Here is a 15,185-nt window from a genome sequence, read left to right as displayed (position 1 = left end):
CTTTTGTGTCCATGATATATAGCCTCGTCCTCCATATAATGAACTTACATATGAATCCCTCAGATCATGATGTGAGCCTCAAACGAGAAATCTGATTAAATATTACTATCCGTAACACTATTTGCGTCAAAATGACATTTTCGTCTTCTTCGTACTTTGCTGGATAAGCTTGTAGATTTAAATGGCCACATCAGACAGTGCCCTCTTACTTTGCAGAACTTCGGGAATAAAGCACAGACTTCTGAATTGGACGAAATGGAGATTCAGAAACCCATATTCTTGCACTCATTCGTTGAGATTCAGAAATTCTTGCACAGATTTTGAGATTGAGATTTGTTGAGATTCTTGCACGGATTCAGAAATTCTTGCACTCATTCGTTTAAGTAGGAATTCAACGGAGTGCAGTGGTTTACTCTTTTGCTCGTCAAATTCACTTTCATGCAGCACGACCAAGAAGGAGGTGTACCCTCATTCGTCCTCCCTCCCAGCATAGCACCTGTCAAGCTGTAGCGACACTGCTGGCACAAGCGGTGGGAATGCAGGCCATGGTTTGATCATAAAATCTCCATTTGTCCATCAAATGTCGAGAAAATTTGCCTCCTGCCTGAATGCCTGCAGGATACCGCACTGGGATGTGGTCAGCTAAGTCACAAGATTCTGCAATCATGGATGGAATGTCCACAAGAACTTTCCTCTATCCATGGTCCAACATTGCTGGAACCAATATGTGATCAGAGAGAAACCAAAGCAGTGAAAGAAAGAGGTGAAAACATCTGGTTTTGGAAATGTACAAGGATACACTTCTTACAGGAGGAAAAAAAAAATCTCCAGCACTGTGTCCTATCACCGTCTCTCATGGCATTTTTCCTCTGTCTATACATGGGAACCTTTGACTCCTGTTGCAGCGATTGACCCTCGACTTTCCCCCTTTACCTCACCAAATGAGTGAGCTCTTTATTGAGAAGACAATGAGAGCCTGTTTCACTGATTGGGGGGTCCAGTGCAGAATTCTTCCACACTGGCTTTGCCTTCTGCTAAGCCCGATTCTTTTTTTTCCCCTCCCAATCTACAAACGCTCCCTTTGCTGTTACGTTAAGCATCCATATTGTTCATCCAAAGAGCCTTGTTGACAAGAGACCATTTCACAAATCGTTACTAGATATGATCAAGCTTGGGCAGAACCATGCTCACTCCTGCTCAAAGTCACAGATGCCACTGGCTGACCGTGAAACGAATGCCTGCATCTTTCTTTCATTGATAGCTGACTGCAAAAAGAGATTTTTTCCACTTAGAGTAATAGGACTATCGATGTTTTAATCATGACAATGTTGAAGAAAATAAACAACTAACCTCATGTGAGCAGATGTATAAATAAAGACCAAACTGTCCATATAAGCTTTCATTGCGGTGTTCGGTATAATACACAGCTCATCAGCCTCAGCCACAAACCTGCAAACAAACCATTCTTCATTGCACTTTTGCAGCATATGCAATCCATCACGTAGGGCAATTCAACATGTAATCATACATATGGCTATTGAGGCATTAATTAGAGCAGGGACCGAAATATAGCATAAACACCTTTATTGCATGCTCACCTTTAAAACAGTCGATTGAGAAGCAATATTCTCAAGCATGTCGCCGAGCACAACCCATCCGTTTGCAGGTCGCTTTGCCAGGCATTCTCGTTTTCATTCAATTCTGTCAAGGACACATGGTGTACAAGCATTTGTACTTTTCCAGAACTTCCAGCCACATCGTGCAACGTTTCTGTGTTGATGCAGGAATATATGCAGTTAGAGATTTCCTTATTGAAAGGTGCTCTGCTGTGCGATCAAATGTTATTAAAGATGCTTTTGCATTTGTGGCAGATTGGTGGCGGATTCATTCGCTGGCTTGGTGGGAGTAACAGCAGAGATTTGTGGTTGCAAATCAGTTCCATAAGTAGTGCTTTCTGAGAAAAATCAGTCAATAACATGGAAGTCAATACAGTAGCACCTCGCTTGGCACTACCCCGTAGAATGTCGATTCGATATAAAGCTCTTTGTCCTGGAGAATCATTTTTTTTACGAAGAAAAAATAAAAATAAAACTTATAACACACAGCGCTAGCTGAGTAAACGTGCCTCCCGCCATTGTTTGTATGCATACGCTCTGAGCCAATCAGGTGAAAGTGGGTCATGCAAGTTTAGTGTCATGCAAGGTCATGCAAGAAGTGGACTTGGCCACATCGACCATTAGAACAATTCTCAACCATGCAGACAAGATAAAAGCTTCTGCCCAGTCCACCATGTGTTAACTAAAACAAAGTTAACTCATTCAAGGAGCAGTTTGTCGGAGAAGATGGATACCTGGTTTAGCTTGGTTCGACAGGTTTAAGTGTCGCAGTAACTTGCACAGGAGCCGTATCAGTGGCGAAGCAGTGAGCTCCGATGACAAGGTAGCCCTTGAATTCCCCGAGCTGTTGTTTGCCAACTGCACTACAGTATTTATAAAATAATGTTTTCCATTTGCGTTATTAACAGCACGATTACTGATACCCCAACAAAACTCTCCTCCACCGCTCATGTGTAAGAAATAACGCTGTCGGGAACGCATCTCCATATAAACAATGGTAAAACGACCCCTTTTAACGCATTTTCGATGAGCGCTATGCGAGGTATTAATGTCATATACTCCATAATACCTGCATTTTTAAAATCTGTGTATAAATATAAATAGAAGAAGAAGAACCACCTTTAGGGGCCATTTCCCCCCGCAGAGCAGGGGTTGGCCTGTGTATAAATAGAATTGCTGTGGCATATTATATTGTGTTCTCCACTCTCGTGAGGAAATCAATTAGCATGTGGGTGTGTGCATGTGTACGTGTGTCTAATGAACTTCGCTACTGCATTGAGCCCATAAGGAAGTTCTGCAAGCTTGTCTTTTAGTTATCCATTCTTGCAATTTATCACCAAAACATGCAAATAAATTACAAACGATTCCCTTAGCATGTGATGTGCTGGCTGAGCGAGGCATTGTGGAGCATACTATCCTTTCTAGATGCATTAAAGGGAATAAATAAACTTTGAAAAACAAACAATAACTATTTTTTCTTAACAGGTGAATAATGCATTTCCAAACATTGTCCAACCAAATGAAAAAGTTAATTCCATGTGTTATACCTGGTGAATTGTTGTCTGCTTAAAGCATTTATTGATAACTTCGTCAAAAATACTTTTCGACAAATCATGCAATACCCTCAGCTTTCAAACTTTCTAGATTGCCTCCGACTGTTTTCCTCTAATAACATATTACTTTTAAATCTTCTTTGTTGCCATGCCAACAACAAAAACATAAGTTTTTCTGCCCCATCACTGTTACGTGATTATAATTCAGTTTGTTTTGTGTTGACAGAGCTGCTTTTCCCTGGGTGAATATCAAATATGACTTTCAGAAATTTTTACAACATGTAAGGCTTGTGCAATGCAGTAACCTACAAAGCTATATTTTTCGAAAATGAGATAAATTCACTGCTTGACCCCACAATGTCAAAACTTTCCATCCAACATCTTCCACTCGCTTTCTGTCCCTCTGTGAATGTTTAAATACGTTCTCATTGCATGTTCCACAAGCCATTCCTGCATTTAAACCTATGACAGAGTATTCTCACATTGGTTGTCCTGAAATGCAGTGATACATCTCAAACTCGTTGTCTTTTCCTCTCCAAAGACATGGAAAAGGTTTGGGCCTGTTCTAGCAACCACTTGTTTTGTCAAATAAGAGACTTCTTCTGTCAAATCAGGAAGTGTTGAAAATAAATTGCACTAGATTCAGGTTCATTCTAAAATAGAGCTCAGATTTGTCAAAATCTTCAAAATCTTTGTCAACACTGTGTTATTGTTCTTTTTCCCCGTTCTTGAAGAATGAACAATAAACACAGCTGAGAGATGTACAGATTTGAATAAAATGTATCTGAACCTCATGATCCCAAAAGCTACCTCAACTTACTTGCTACAAACAATGTTAGATATCAGATCCTGCATTACAGGTATTGAAGCTCATTGAAGAGAAGCCAAGTTTTCCTCCAGAAATTGCACAAATGCAACTGGCTAGGGCCATTGCAATAATTTCTATAATCAAACAAAAACAACTATATATGTATGTATGTATATATATATATATATATATATATATATATATATATATATATATATATATACTGACATATGTACATACATATATGTATATCAATCAATATACAGTAATTAATAATAAATAATCAATATAATTGATAATATATATCAATGCAACAAGAAACATCTGCCAGTCATTTGTTCCAATACTTATGCTTACCTAATATGGGGGGCTATACATAAAAAAGTGCTATTGCCCAACAATGGTATAACATATATCCATTGAAATACCAATAAATATAAGCTGACGTTCTGTACTCTTGCTTCATGTTCGTCTTTTGATCTCAAATGTAAATTTCTTGAGTACATCACAATAATAACAAATTTCACTTCACTGTTCCAATACTTATGGAGGGCACTGCATATATGCTGTAGAACACTGACATTCATGGATTCGACATTCTAGATTCAGAATTCAGAAAGAACTAGAAAGGGTGAGCCTCCGCCGGTAAGCTTACCCTTGGTGAATGCCTGCGACTTACCCCTGGCCCAAGATCCAATGATGGTCATATTTGTTAGACCACCATATAACCTTGACCTTCAACGTTTTGGGATAGAGTGTAAATTAAGAAAACTAGCAACAGTACCTGCCCTATGGGTGGGGCTTCAATTGGGAAGCCCAAATGAAAAGGTAAAATATCAGAAATTGAAGGCTTTTTTTATTTTAAACGATTCATATAAACATCCGTTGAATCATATCACACGCAAATCATCAAAATCTAAACAGTACATGGCTAAACAGTACATTAGCGATGCTGAACCCTCGGCCTTCGCCGTTCGCCCTTCGCCCTTCGCCCTTCGCTGGCCTTGGCTCGGCTTGGCGTGTCGTGTTGTGTCGACCAGAGCAGCACCGCTGCGTAGACGACCACGGACGACCACATACGTCTCACGTGTCGCTCGCACTCGTGTTGTCCCGATAATGATCCTTCTGCAGGTTCACCTACAGAAACCTTGTTACGACTTTTACTTCCTCTAGACAGTCAAGTTCGCTCATTTTTTCGGTGCACCGGGATGAGCCGAGAACGGTCCGTGCAGGGGCTGATCCGAGGATCTCATCAAACCGTCCGATCGGTAGTAGCGACGGGCGGTATGTACAAAGGGCAGGGACTTAATCAACGCGTGCTGATGACTCACGCTTACTGGGAATTCCTCGTTCGTGGGACACTGTCTCAGTGTCTCAAGCCCCATTCCCCATCACGGATGGGGCTCAGCGGTTTACCCGAGCATGAAGGCGAAGGGCAAGGTACACGCTGGCCCGTCCAGTGTAGCGCGCGTGCGGGTCCGGACATCGAAGGGTATTAAACGTTCATTAAACATTAAACGTTCATTAAACATTAAACGTTCATTAAAGGATTACAAAACGAAAAACATTATGAAATGACGTTCACACCGTCACGTCAAACACTACCATGAACACATACATCGTCACAACATCGTCACAATGAGAACATCGCCACAATGAACGTTATGCGAACGCGAATGTTATGCGGGAGTACAAACCTGAGAATGCTGGAGACCAAAGCTGAAATTGGGAAAACGAAATAGCCTATTTTACTCCCAGGAATCCCAGGATTACCCACCCAAAATATATTTGCAATCGGTTCAGCAGTTTTTACGGTACCTTCGAACAGACAGACGGACATTTGGTGAATTATTATTAAGAAAATGTGTCCCCATATACATTCTATCCATAAAACTCAACAACGTGAAAATCGGAGGAAAACTATTCAAGTTATGATAAAAAAAGTTGGTTTTTGTTAATTAGGCTACAATCCCCAAAAAACGTGGGTCAAGCACACAAATCAAATATGAGGTGCACAACATCAGTTCAGGTACACCATAAAGTTGTAAAAACATCTTGGAAGGCCAAGTGGTCTTTGGGATTCCACATTAGCAAAAATTAGTGATGCCAAAAAATGTGTTACTTTTTCAGACCGCCATTTCACCTTGACCTTCAACTCAGAGGGGTATGATGTAAATTAAATGTAAATGCATCTTGCTCTAAGCTATCTCAAATGCACAATTTTGATCCAATCGGAGAAACCTTCATAAAATAAAGGTGAAAATGTTAAAATGTCTATAATTGAGTCATGACCTTAAAATTAGGTCAAGGTGACAAAATTGCTTCCCTCTGCAAACATTTTATTCCCATTATTGATTCAAATTTTCATTTCCAAAGTTCCAGTGAGATCTGAGATTCAGCTCGGAATAAGCCAGAAAAAGAGAAAAACTAAAATGGTGATTTCCTACTCTTGCAGGTATAAGAACTTGACCTTTAACCTGGAGGGTTATGATGTCAATTAACCCTAAATGTGGCTTGCACTTGGATATCCAGGGAGGGCAATTTTGTTCCGACCAGACAAACTTTAGTCGAGTTATGGTGAAAATGTTAAATGTCTATAATTAGGTAATGACCTTAAAATTAGGTCAAAGTCAAAAATAAATTATCCTGTATACATGCTACTCATTATTGATGCAAAATTTCATTCCGAAAGTCCTTTGGCAGAAAAAAATGGAGAAAATCTAAATGGTGGTTTAATTGAAAGACCTTGACCTTTAACATTGAAGTGTTGATGTAAATTAAAGGTAAATGCGTCTTGCTCTAGGCTATTAAACGAAGGCAATTTTGTTCCGATCGGACAAACTTCAGCTGAGTTATGGTGGGAAAGGTTAAAATGTCTATAATTAGGTCATGACCTTAAAATTAGGTCAAGGTCAAAAATAGTTCAACCCGTATACTTTCTATTCACATTATTGATGCAAAATTTAATTCCGAAAGTCCCAGCCGGTTCGAAGATGCAGCTTGTATATTGATACAGTTGGGAAATTTAGAGTGTTGTGAGAGTGCAGGAAGAAAAGAAAGGAATAGTAGAAATAATTCATTTTCTAAATGGTGATTTAGTACTCCTCAGGGTCTTTTATTTATTTATTTTTTATATACATAATCGAGGCTCGTGAAAGAGCTAACATTTATTACACACAAAAAAAAATCAAACAGACACATAAAACATATAATAAGGGGAGCGGTAGACAAGATGGGGAGAGAAGGGGAAGCAAACAAACACAACATTTGAGAGCAGGGACATCGGGAGATCTGTGGGAGGGAGAGGGCTTGGGGGGAGGAGGCATGGGAAGGGAGGAGGGGTGGGAGAAGTATAAAACACAAGGACACTACAAGGACTTCCAGGAAGGAAGTTGGTATTTCAAAAAAGTGAATCTGGGGTGAAATTATCAGGGGTAGAAAAGATCAAGGTTTTGGATGGGGGAAGATAAGAGATTTTTTTTTTTTTTTTTTTTTTTTGTATACTGAATCGAGGCTCGTGAAAGAGCTAACATTTATTTCACAAACAAATCAACCAGACAAACAAAATATACAAAAAGAGGGAGCGGAAGACAAGATGGGGAGAGAAGGGGAAGCACACAACCACAACATTTGAGAGCAGGGAGAAGTGTGGGAGGGAGTGGGCTTGGGGGCAGGAGGCGTGGGAAGGGGGGGGGGGGTGGGAGAAGTATAAAACTTTTGGTGGTGAACAGATGTTTTAAAGACCTGGAGGGAGGAGTGAGATTGAAGAGAGTGAGGAAGTTTGTTCAAGAGGCGTGAGAAAAGAGGAATAAAGGAGTGAAGGTGAGCAGAGAGTCTTGATTTTGGCAGTTTAACCATAAGAGGGTTGCAGGCAGATGTTGTGCGACCTGTAGGAATATTTGGGGGACAGAGCACAGAGAGAGCTGGGGGAGCAAGGCCGGAGAGGAGTCGGTAGAAGACAGAAAGACCACCTACCTGCCTGTGGTGAGTAAGTGAAAAGCCTTCAGAGTTAGCTTCATCGTGGGAGATTCCAATGATTTCTGAAAGCTTTGGTTTCAACAGCGTGAAGAAGAGCTAGGTGTGAGGCAGGAGCACCAGCCCAGAGGGGAGAACAGTATTCCATTGAGCTGCGGATGAAAGCCTTGTTTGTGGTGAGGAGCTCAGGTGTGCCAAGGAAGGACTTCGCACGACGGAGGATGCCCAGACGGCGACAGGCTTTGGAGGCCAGCTTGGAAATGTTGTTTTCCCAGGAAAGATCATGGCAGATAGTGAGACCCAAAAGCTTGAGTGACAGAACTTCTTGGAGAGGATTATTCAGAAAGTGGATGGGAGGGTTGTCCAGTCGGTCTTTTCGGAGAGACATCGTAAGAGTGTGAGATTTGTCAGGATTGAAAGACAGGTTCCACTTGTTTGATTCTAAGTTTGATTCTAAGTCTAAGAAACTCTGTGGTACCATTAAAAATTGGGGGCACCTATTGTAGAACCAAATCCTACAACAGCAATAAGCCTTCCCCTATGGCCTGTAGTATAAATATAAGAGGAGGCTTAATAAAGGAAGAGGTTATAGTTATAAAAGAAGTGTAAATGTGGCATAATGAGGTCACAGCAAAAATGGCGGAGATGGAAATGAATGGAAGAAGGGGCAGAGCGTGTGCAATGGATAAGCGAATAGAGGAGAAGAAAGCAATGGTCGGAGATAAAGCAGGAGGTAGACAGAATAAATGGAGGAATGGAGCAGAGAAAGAGGTAAGAGGAACCATGGAGGAAGTTAAATATTTAATGGGGAAATAGGGAAGAATAAGGAGGAGTCATTAAAGAAGGTAAAAAGAGCAACGGAGGAATTAATGGAAGGTGTGGAAACATTGTGTAAAAATCGAAATAACGTGTTGTAGGTGCCGGGAGAAAGGGTTCGAACCCTCATGGAAAACAAGGATGGAGCGATTCTCGTGGAGGTAAGGAAGCATGAGAGGGAGATGGATGGTATGAAAAGAGATGAAGGAGAGCATGCCGTGATTCGCTGAAATAAAGTTCCTGGGTTTTGTGGGTGTGCTTGTAGAGCGGAGGGTGTGTCAAGACAGGGCGATGTGGAGCGAGTGCAGACTCAGATGGGAGCAGTAGGTAATTGGACTTAAGAGGTGGGTGAGCCCTGGTGTTTGGTAAACTAAAAAGTAAGTCTTTAATCTATGCCAGTCCTCAGGGAGTGAGGGGGAGTGGGGGGGGGGGGGGGAGAGTTGGAGAACAAATCTCTGGCACGGCATGTCAAGGAGTGTGCGCAGTCCGTGCAGGATGGGCTGCCATGCACGGAGGATTAAAATGTTAATGTGTTTTGGTTCGGCGATGGTCTCATGGGGGCCGGCATGTAAAGCACAGTGTGCTGCTGTGGAGTGTGTATGGTGCGTGTGTTGCACCGACACACATTGGAGTGGCAATATGGCTGCGGGATCCCCACAAAGTGTTCCGTGTGCAATTTGCGAAGGGCCTGCGACAAGAGAAGTGGGTGTGGCTGCCGTGGGTGAGTTCTCAGTGGGGGAAATCCCAGGAGTTAAATAAGCAAAACAAATCAACTTAAAGATTAAATTTACAGAAAGATTAAATTGACAGAAATATCAACATAAAAGAAGGATTAAAGGGAGTAAAATAATATAACAGAAGTGAGTAAAATAATATAACAAAAGTGAGTAAAATAAAATAACAAAAGCACGAGAAGCCCAGGAGAATGAAGGCCAAGACTGCCCATCGGCCACAGGAGCACTAGACTAGTAATATCAATATCAACAGGTTTCAGGGGTTTCATCAGTATGGTGATTTATCATATGATTTATTATATGGTGATCAATATGGTTTCAATAATATCATCAATCGGGGTTTCAGTAATAATTGAGCCCACACAGGGGGTTCAGGGGCACTAAGAATAGTTAAGCCCAGTGGGGAGGTGGGGAGAGGGGGGCAGGAGCACGAGAATGCTCAATGGGGGCTCAGGAGCAATAGTTGGGCCCAAGAGGGTCCCAGGAGTAATAGCAGACAATAGCCTAGAGTAGAAGATGGGTGACATTTAGTGGGTATGTCGGTAGCTTCACATCAATTAGTTAAAAGGAACTTTCTAATGTAAAGGTATGACGGGAAATGCACGAGTTAGTTAGGAGACTTATAATACATAGGGAGCAGCACCATTCTCTCTTCAAGGGGATGAATGTGTCTGAAAGAAGTACAGTGGAGGGGTGTGAATGAATGGAATGAGTGAAGTGTGAGAGTGTAATGGCATGAAGGGATGCATCCCTGGGGGGATAGTTAACAGGGATCCAGCTGTTTTGGAGTCCGGAATGAGTCAAGAGATGAATGCGGTGAATGAAACGCATGGCTCAATTTTTTTTGCAATTCACATTGAGTGGATGGTACAAGGAAGGTGTGTTTGAAGAGGAGGAAGCACACAACCCTTTGTACAGAGAATCCGAGCTTTTGTTAGCGATAGGTAGATAGCGGGATTCAGCTGTTTTGGAACATGGAAACCATTCCGGTGCTGGTGCAGGAAGAAGTAAGCTCTTTTATTGCAAAAGTGAAAGAGTTTGCTGCGGGGCTGAGCAGGTGGCACATTGTGTGTAGGTATTTGACAGGAGGGTACTCTGGCTGCTGGGAGCACACTGGGCCAGAGATTTGTGGGCTGGTACCCTTGGTGTGGACCGGAGGTGCCACGCGCCACAGGAATGCACTGGGGGGTTAAGTTAAGGGAGTGGCTTCTTCCCGCCTACCGCCGTTCTAGTGCCCTCTCTGGCATGTGGCGCTCGGACCCCTCTCCTGGGGTGTCTGGCTCACTCCACTAACCTCACCGGCCCCTCTGGTCCCCGAATAGCTTGGGCCTCTACATCCAGCACTGGGACACCCTTTTATCTTATTGAAACTTCTTCCCAATAGCCACACTCCCACCCAGTGAATGAACTACTGTACCCAATGCAAATAATTATTTGCTTTGTTCACTCCAAAACCTGAACGGTATCCACTATCCCGGACTCCATCAGGAGAGAGAGGTAAAGAAGGAGTTTAACTCTTACCTAATGTCTGCAAATTTAAATCCAAATTCCAACCATGGACTTCAGCTTTCCAATTCCAAATGACTTTCTTGTTACAATTTAAAAGTCTTCAATTTACAACTCCTTCTAATCCCCTCTAATCTAAACAACTCCTGTCAATATGTCTGCTTCACTCTCTTAACCATTTCAATTACCCCACTGAGCCCATGGTTTCCCCATGGGGACCTTGCAGCCTCAGTCGCCATGCCCATTTGGGCTCTGCTCCCTGCATGATTTGATGTGTACTCCTCATGGCATACAGAGCTCTCCACAGTGCCCCTCCCCTTGTGTCCCAGTGCCCCACCTATATGCCAATGTGCATGGGTAACACTGCATGAATTTGCCTTTTGGCTTCCCCATCCTTTTGTGAAAAGCTCTGGCGGGATCCGTCCTCTACCGAAATTTGCCTTTTCACCCAAACCTCTCTCTAATAAGCTTATGGGGAGCCTGAAACCATTCCAAACGGCTTCGTTTCTTTTTGATCCTCTGGGCTTTTCGTAGACCGTCTGTCACTACTGGTGGTTTCCCCGATAGCGCTCCTCGTTCTTCCTCCATCACGTCCATTGTAAACGTACCCACACTCACCAGCACCACACTTATTCCACTCACCACTCATCATGCACTCACCCACACAGTCGCCTTCCCCCACTCCCAGGCCAATATGCACAAGCCTAACGGTCTCAAATCTCATAGCACGGCCATTCACCGTGCGCTTTGGCACGCTCGCAAACCGGCTGCTGCATCTTCACTGTACGAACCCGTGCCATGACCACGGAGTTGGGTTCTGACAGTTCATGTGTGAGGCCTGTACGCAGCACACACCCAGGCAAATACACCTCCCTGTGGAGAGAATCCTTCCAGCCCTCTGTTGCTTGGACCTCCATCTCCCTATTTGCATAATCTCCACCGGTGTCCACGTACCTTGTGCTGGAGGAAATGACCACTGCTGTGTTTCACCTCGCCATCTGGCCGCTCCACCAACTCTTCCCACATGGTGTGCTGTACCTATGGAGTCACACACATCTCACATGCCTTTCGCCCCACTTATACTTCAACCTTCTCTGCTAGGGCCTGTTCTAACTCCCTTCATGGCCTCCTGGCTCTGGCTATTAACTCCCGCACTGTCACAATCCCATTAGGTTTTTTTTCTCCTGTTTCCTGCTCTGGTGCTATCCCTGATCTCTTCTCCATTTCCGTCTCCTGTTCTAATCACTTTCATGTTGATTTGCCTCTCATCGTTAGTTTTCCTACCATAATGGCACTTGTCTCACTTGCTCTCCTAGTTGCCCTCTCTTTTCTGAATCCACTGTCAGCCCTTTGTGTGGCCCTGAACCCCTCTATCACTGTAGCTTGAATAAAAGAATCACTTTAAAAATTATCGTATGTGGATACTGACCCAGATATTCGCCAAAATTGAATCATTTAGTCAGTCAGGAACCCTACACCGCTTCACACACCCAACCAGTCCTCGAGGTTTCGTCTGAATCCGTCCATAACGTTTTGAAAAACCCTGCTCACAGACAGACAGATAAACAGACAGACAAACAAACAAACAGGGCTGAAAAAATAACCTCCGTCCACCTTCAAATAAGATCACCCCTACACCCTACCAATATGTGCCTTGGATGCCAAAAACGATCGGAGGATTCTTGATTATCCTATGTCTGTCCTTAGGGCCCAATCAATTTCATGACAAGATATGCATGGGGAATTGACAAGACAATGAAGAGATGGTTTTAAAATCTGGAGGTAGAGCCTGGCAAGGTATTACAGGTCCGGCAGGGGGCTGATCAATCTTTCCGTGCGGCCGGCTAAGGAAAGAAAAGGGATGCAGATCATTTGGTGAGGTGCAAAGCAGCAGCCCGATCCACACACTCAGGCTGCCAGTACAATGAGATCCCTAATTTAGCGATGTATATAAGTCTATAAGTCATCCGCCTGGTTTTGGATGGGGGAGAGATAAGAGATGGTGGTGAACAGCTGTTTTAAAGACCTGGAGGGAGGAGTGGGATTGAAGAGAGTGAGGAAGTTTGTTCCAGAGGTGGGAGAAAAGAGGAATGAAGGAGTGAAGGTGAGCAGAGAGTCTTGATTTTGGCAGTTTAACCATAAGAGGGTTGCAGGCAGATCTTGTGCGACCTGTAGGAATATTTGAGGGACAGAGCCCAGAGAGAGCTGGGGGGGGGGGGGGCAAGGCCGGAGAGGAGTCGATAGAAGACGGAAAGACCACCAACCTGCCTGCGGTGAGTGAGTGAAAGGCCCTTGGAGTTAGCTTAATCGCAGGAGATTCCAATGATTCTGAACGCTTTGGTTTCAACAGCGTGAAGACGAGCTAGGTGTGAGGCAGGAGCACCAGCCCAGAGGGAAGAGCAGTATTCCATTGAGCTGCGGATGAAAGCATTGTATGTGGTGAGGAGCTCAGGTGTGCCAAGGAAGGACTTCGCACGGCGGAGGATGCCCAGTCGGCGACTGGCTTTGGAGGCCAGATTTGAAATGTGGTTTTCCCAGGAAAGATCATGGCAGATAGTGAGACCCAAAAGCTTGAGTGACAGAACTTCTTGGAGAGGATTATTCAGAAAGTGGATGGGAGGGTTGCCCAGTCGGTCTTTTCGGAGAGACATCGTAAGAGTGTGAGATTTGTCTGGATTGAAAGACATGTTCCACTTGTTTGCCCAGTCTGTGATTTTTTCAAGGTCTGGAGAGAGTGTGAGGGCTGCAGACTGCCGATCTGAGGGATGAGGAATGGAGCGACAGAGAGTAGAGTCATCAGCAAAGAGATAGAGAGGATTTTCAAGAGAGTCAGAGAGGTCATTGATGAAGACCAGAAAAAGCACAGGGCCCAGAACACTGCCTTGGGGAACTCCAGCCTGAACAGGAAGAGGAGATGAGAGAAACCCATTCAGGGCCACACGTTGACTACGACTAGAGAGGAAGTCCGCCAGCCATGCGTGGAGATTTCCATGGATACCAAAGGAGGAGAGTTTGGTGAGCAGAGCAGGGTGCCAGACTGTATCGAAGGCACGTGATATGTCAAGGGAGACAGCTCTAATTTCCTGTTTGGCATTGAGGACCTCCATCCATTGTTGAGACAGCAGAAGCAGCATGTCCAGAGTAGAGTGACCTGGTCTGAAACCAAATTGATGATCAGAGATCAAGCCATTGGAGAAGAGGAAAGATTTCATATCCGAAGCAATGATGGATTCCATGACTTTGCTGATAATTGGGAGAAGGCTGATTGGTCTGTAGTTGCTAGGATCTGTTTTTGCACATTTTTTGTGCAAAGCGGTGATGTTGGCTGATTTCCAGGCAGATGGCAGATGTCCTTGAGCAAAAGAGAGGGTGAAGAGAACAGAGAGGGGGGAGTGAAAGAGCGGAAGAACAGGATTTTAGGACCCGTGGGCTGATGCCGTCAGGTTCAGTTGCAGAATCGAGGGTTGAGTCGAGGGTTGAAAGAAACTTTTCCACCTTGTCTGGAGGAAAGGACACAGAGTCCAGGAGCAGCTGGGTATGACTGGGTACGGTGGGTACAGAGAGGCATGGGTTTGGGACACAAGATATAGAGGCAAACATAGCGTTGAGGCATTCAGCTTTTTCACGTGCGGAGTCAGCCATGTAGCCGTTTGAGGTGAGGGAGGGGATGGAGGAGGAACAAACACCAGAAACAGATTTGACCAGGCGCTACCAGGATTTGGAAGAGGGAGACAGATAAGAGAGTTCATTCTTGAAAACGGAGAGATATTGTTTCCTGGCTCTCCTGAGGGTTGACACACACTTGTTTCGGGCTTTGTGAAAGGAAATGAGATTTCCTTCCGTTGGATCTGCTTTCCAGGAGACGAAGGCAAGTTGTTTCTGGGCAACAGCTTCACCACAAGATTCCGTGTACCATGGACGGGAGGAAGGGTATGACAACTGAAGACGAGGTGGGATAAATCTGTGCATGAGAGAGAGCAATTTACTTTGAAAGAATTCCCAGGATGAGTTGATGTCAGAGGCGGTAGAGATGGGAGACCAGTCCAGATGATTGATGGCTGCTTGAAGACCGTGCCAGTTGGCCTGTGTGAAATGCCAAACTCGTCGATGCTGAGGAGGCTCTCTGAGAATGGTCAGAGATATGTCGACTTTAACAAGCACATGATCAGATGAGCCG

The 15,185-nt window shown here is 44.0% G+C and overlaps 1 long non-coding RNA gene across 6 annotated transcripts in view; it reads right to left on the bottom strand.

Moving 5' to 3' along the window:
• Nucleotides 1-15,185, bottom strand: part of LOC137418461 (uncharacterized) — a 168,975-nt gene that overhangs the window by 65,077 nt on the left and 88,713 nt on the right. For 3 of the 6 annotated variants that reach the window (XR_010982641.2, XR_013624094.1, XR_013624096.1), the window contains exons 3-4: nt 1,599-1,701; nt 1,351-1,449 (exon numbers count right to left, since the gene is read on the bottom strand). This is a non-coding gene — a long non-coding RNA (uncharacterized LOC137418461). The remainder of the gene's footprint in view (nt 1-1,350; nt 1,450-1,598; nt 1,702-15,185) is intronic. The other 3 variants (XR_013624093.1, XR_013624095.1, XR_010982640.2) reach the window with 1 other exon arrangement.

The sequence above is a fragment of the Myxine glutinosa genome, chromosome 7 (assembly GCF_964187855.1).
Source record: "Myxine glutinosa chromosome 7, kmMyxGlut1.1, whole genome shotgun sequence".
NCBI classification, from domain to species: domain Eukaryota; kingdom Metazoa; phylum Chordata; class Myxini; order Myxiniformes; family Myxinidae; genus Myxine; species Myxine glutinosa.
The sequence above is the reverse complement of the archived record's forward strand: the minus strand, read 5'-3'. Positions and strand labels throughout refer to the sequence as shown.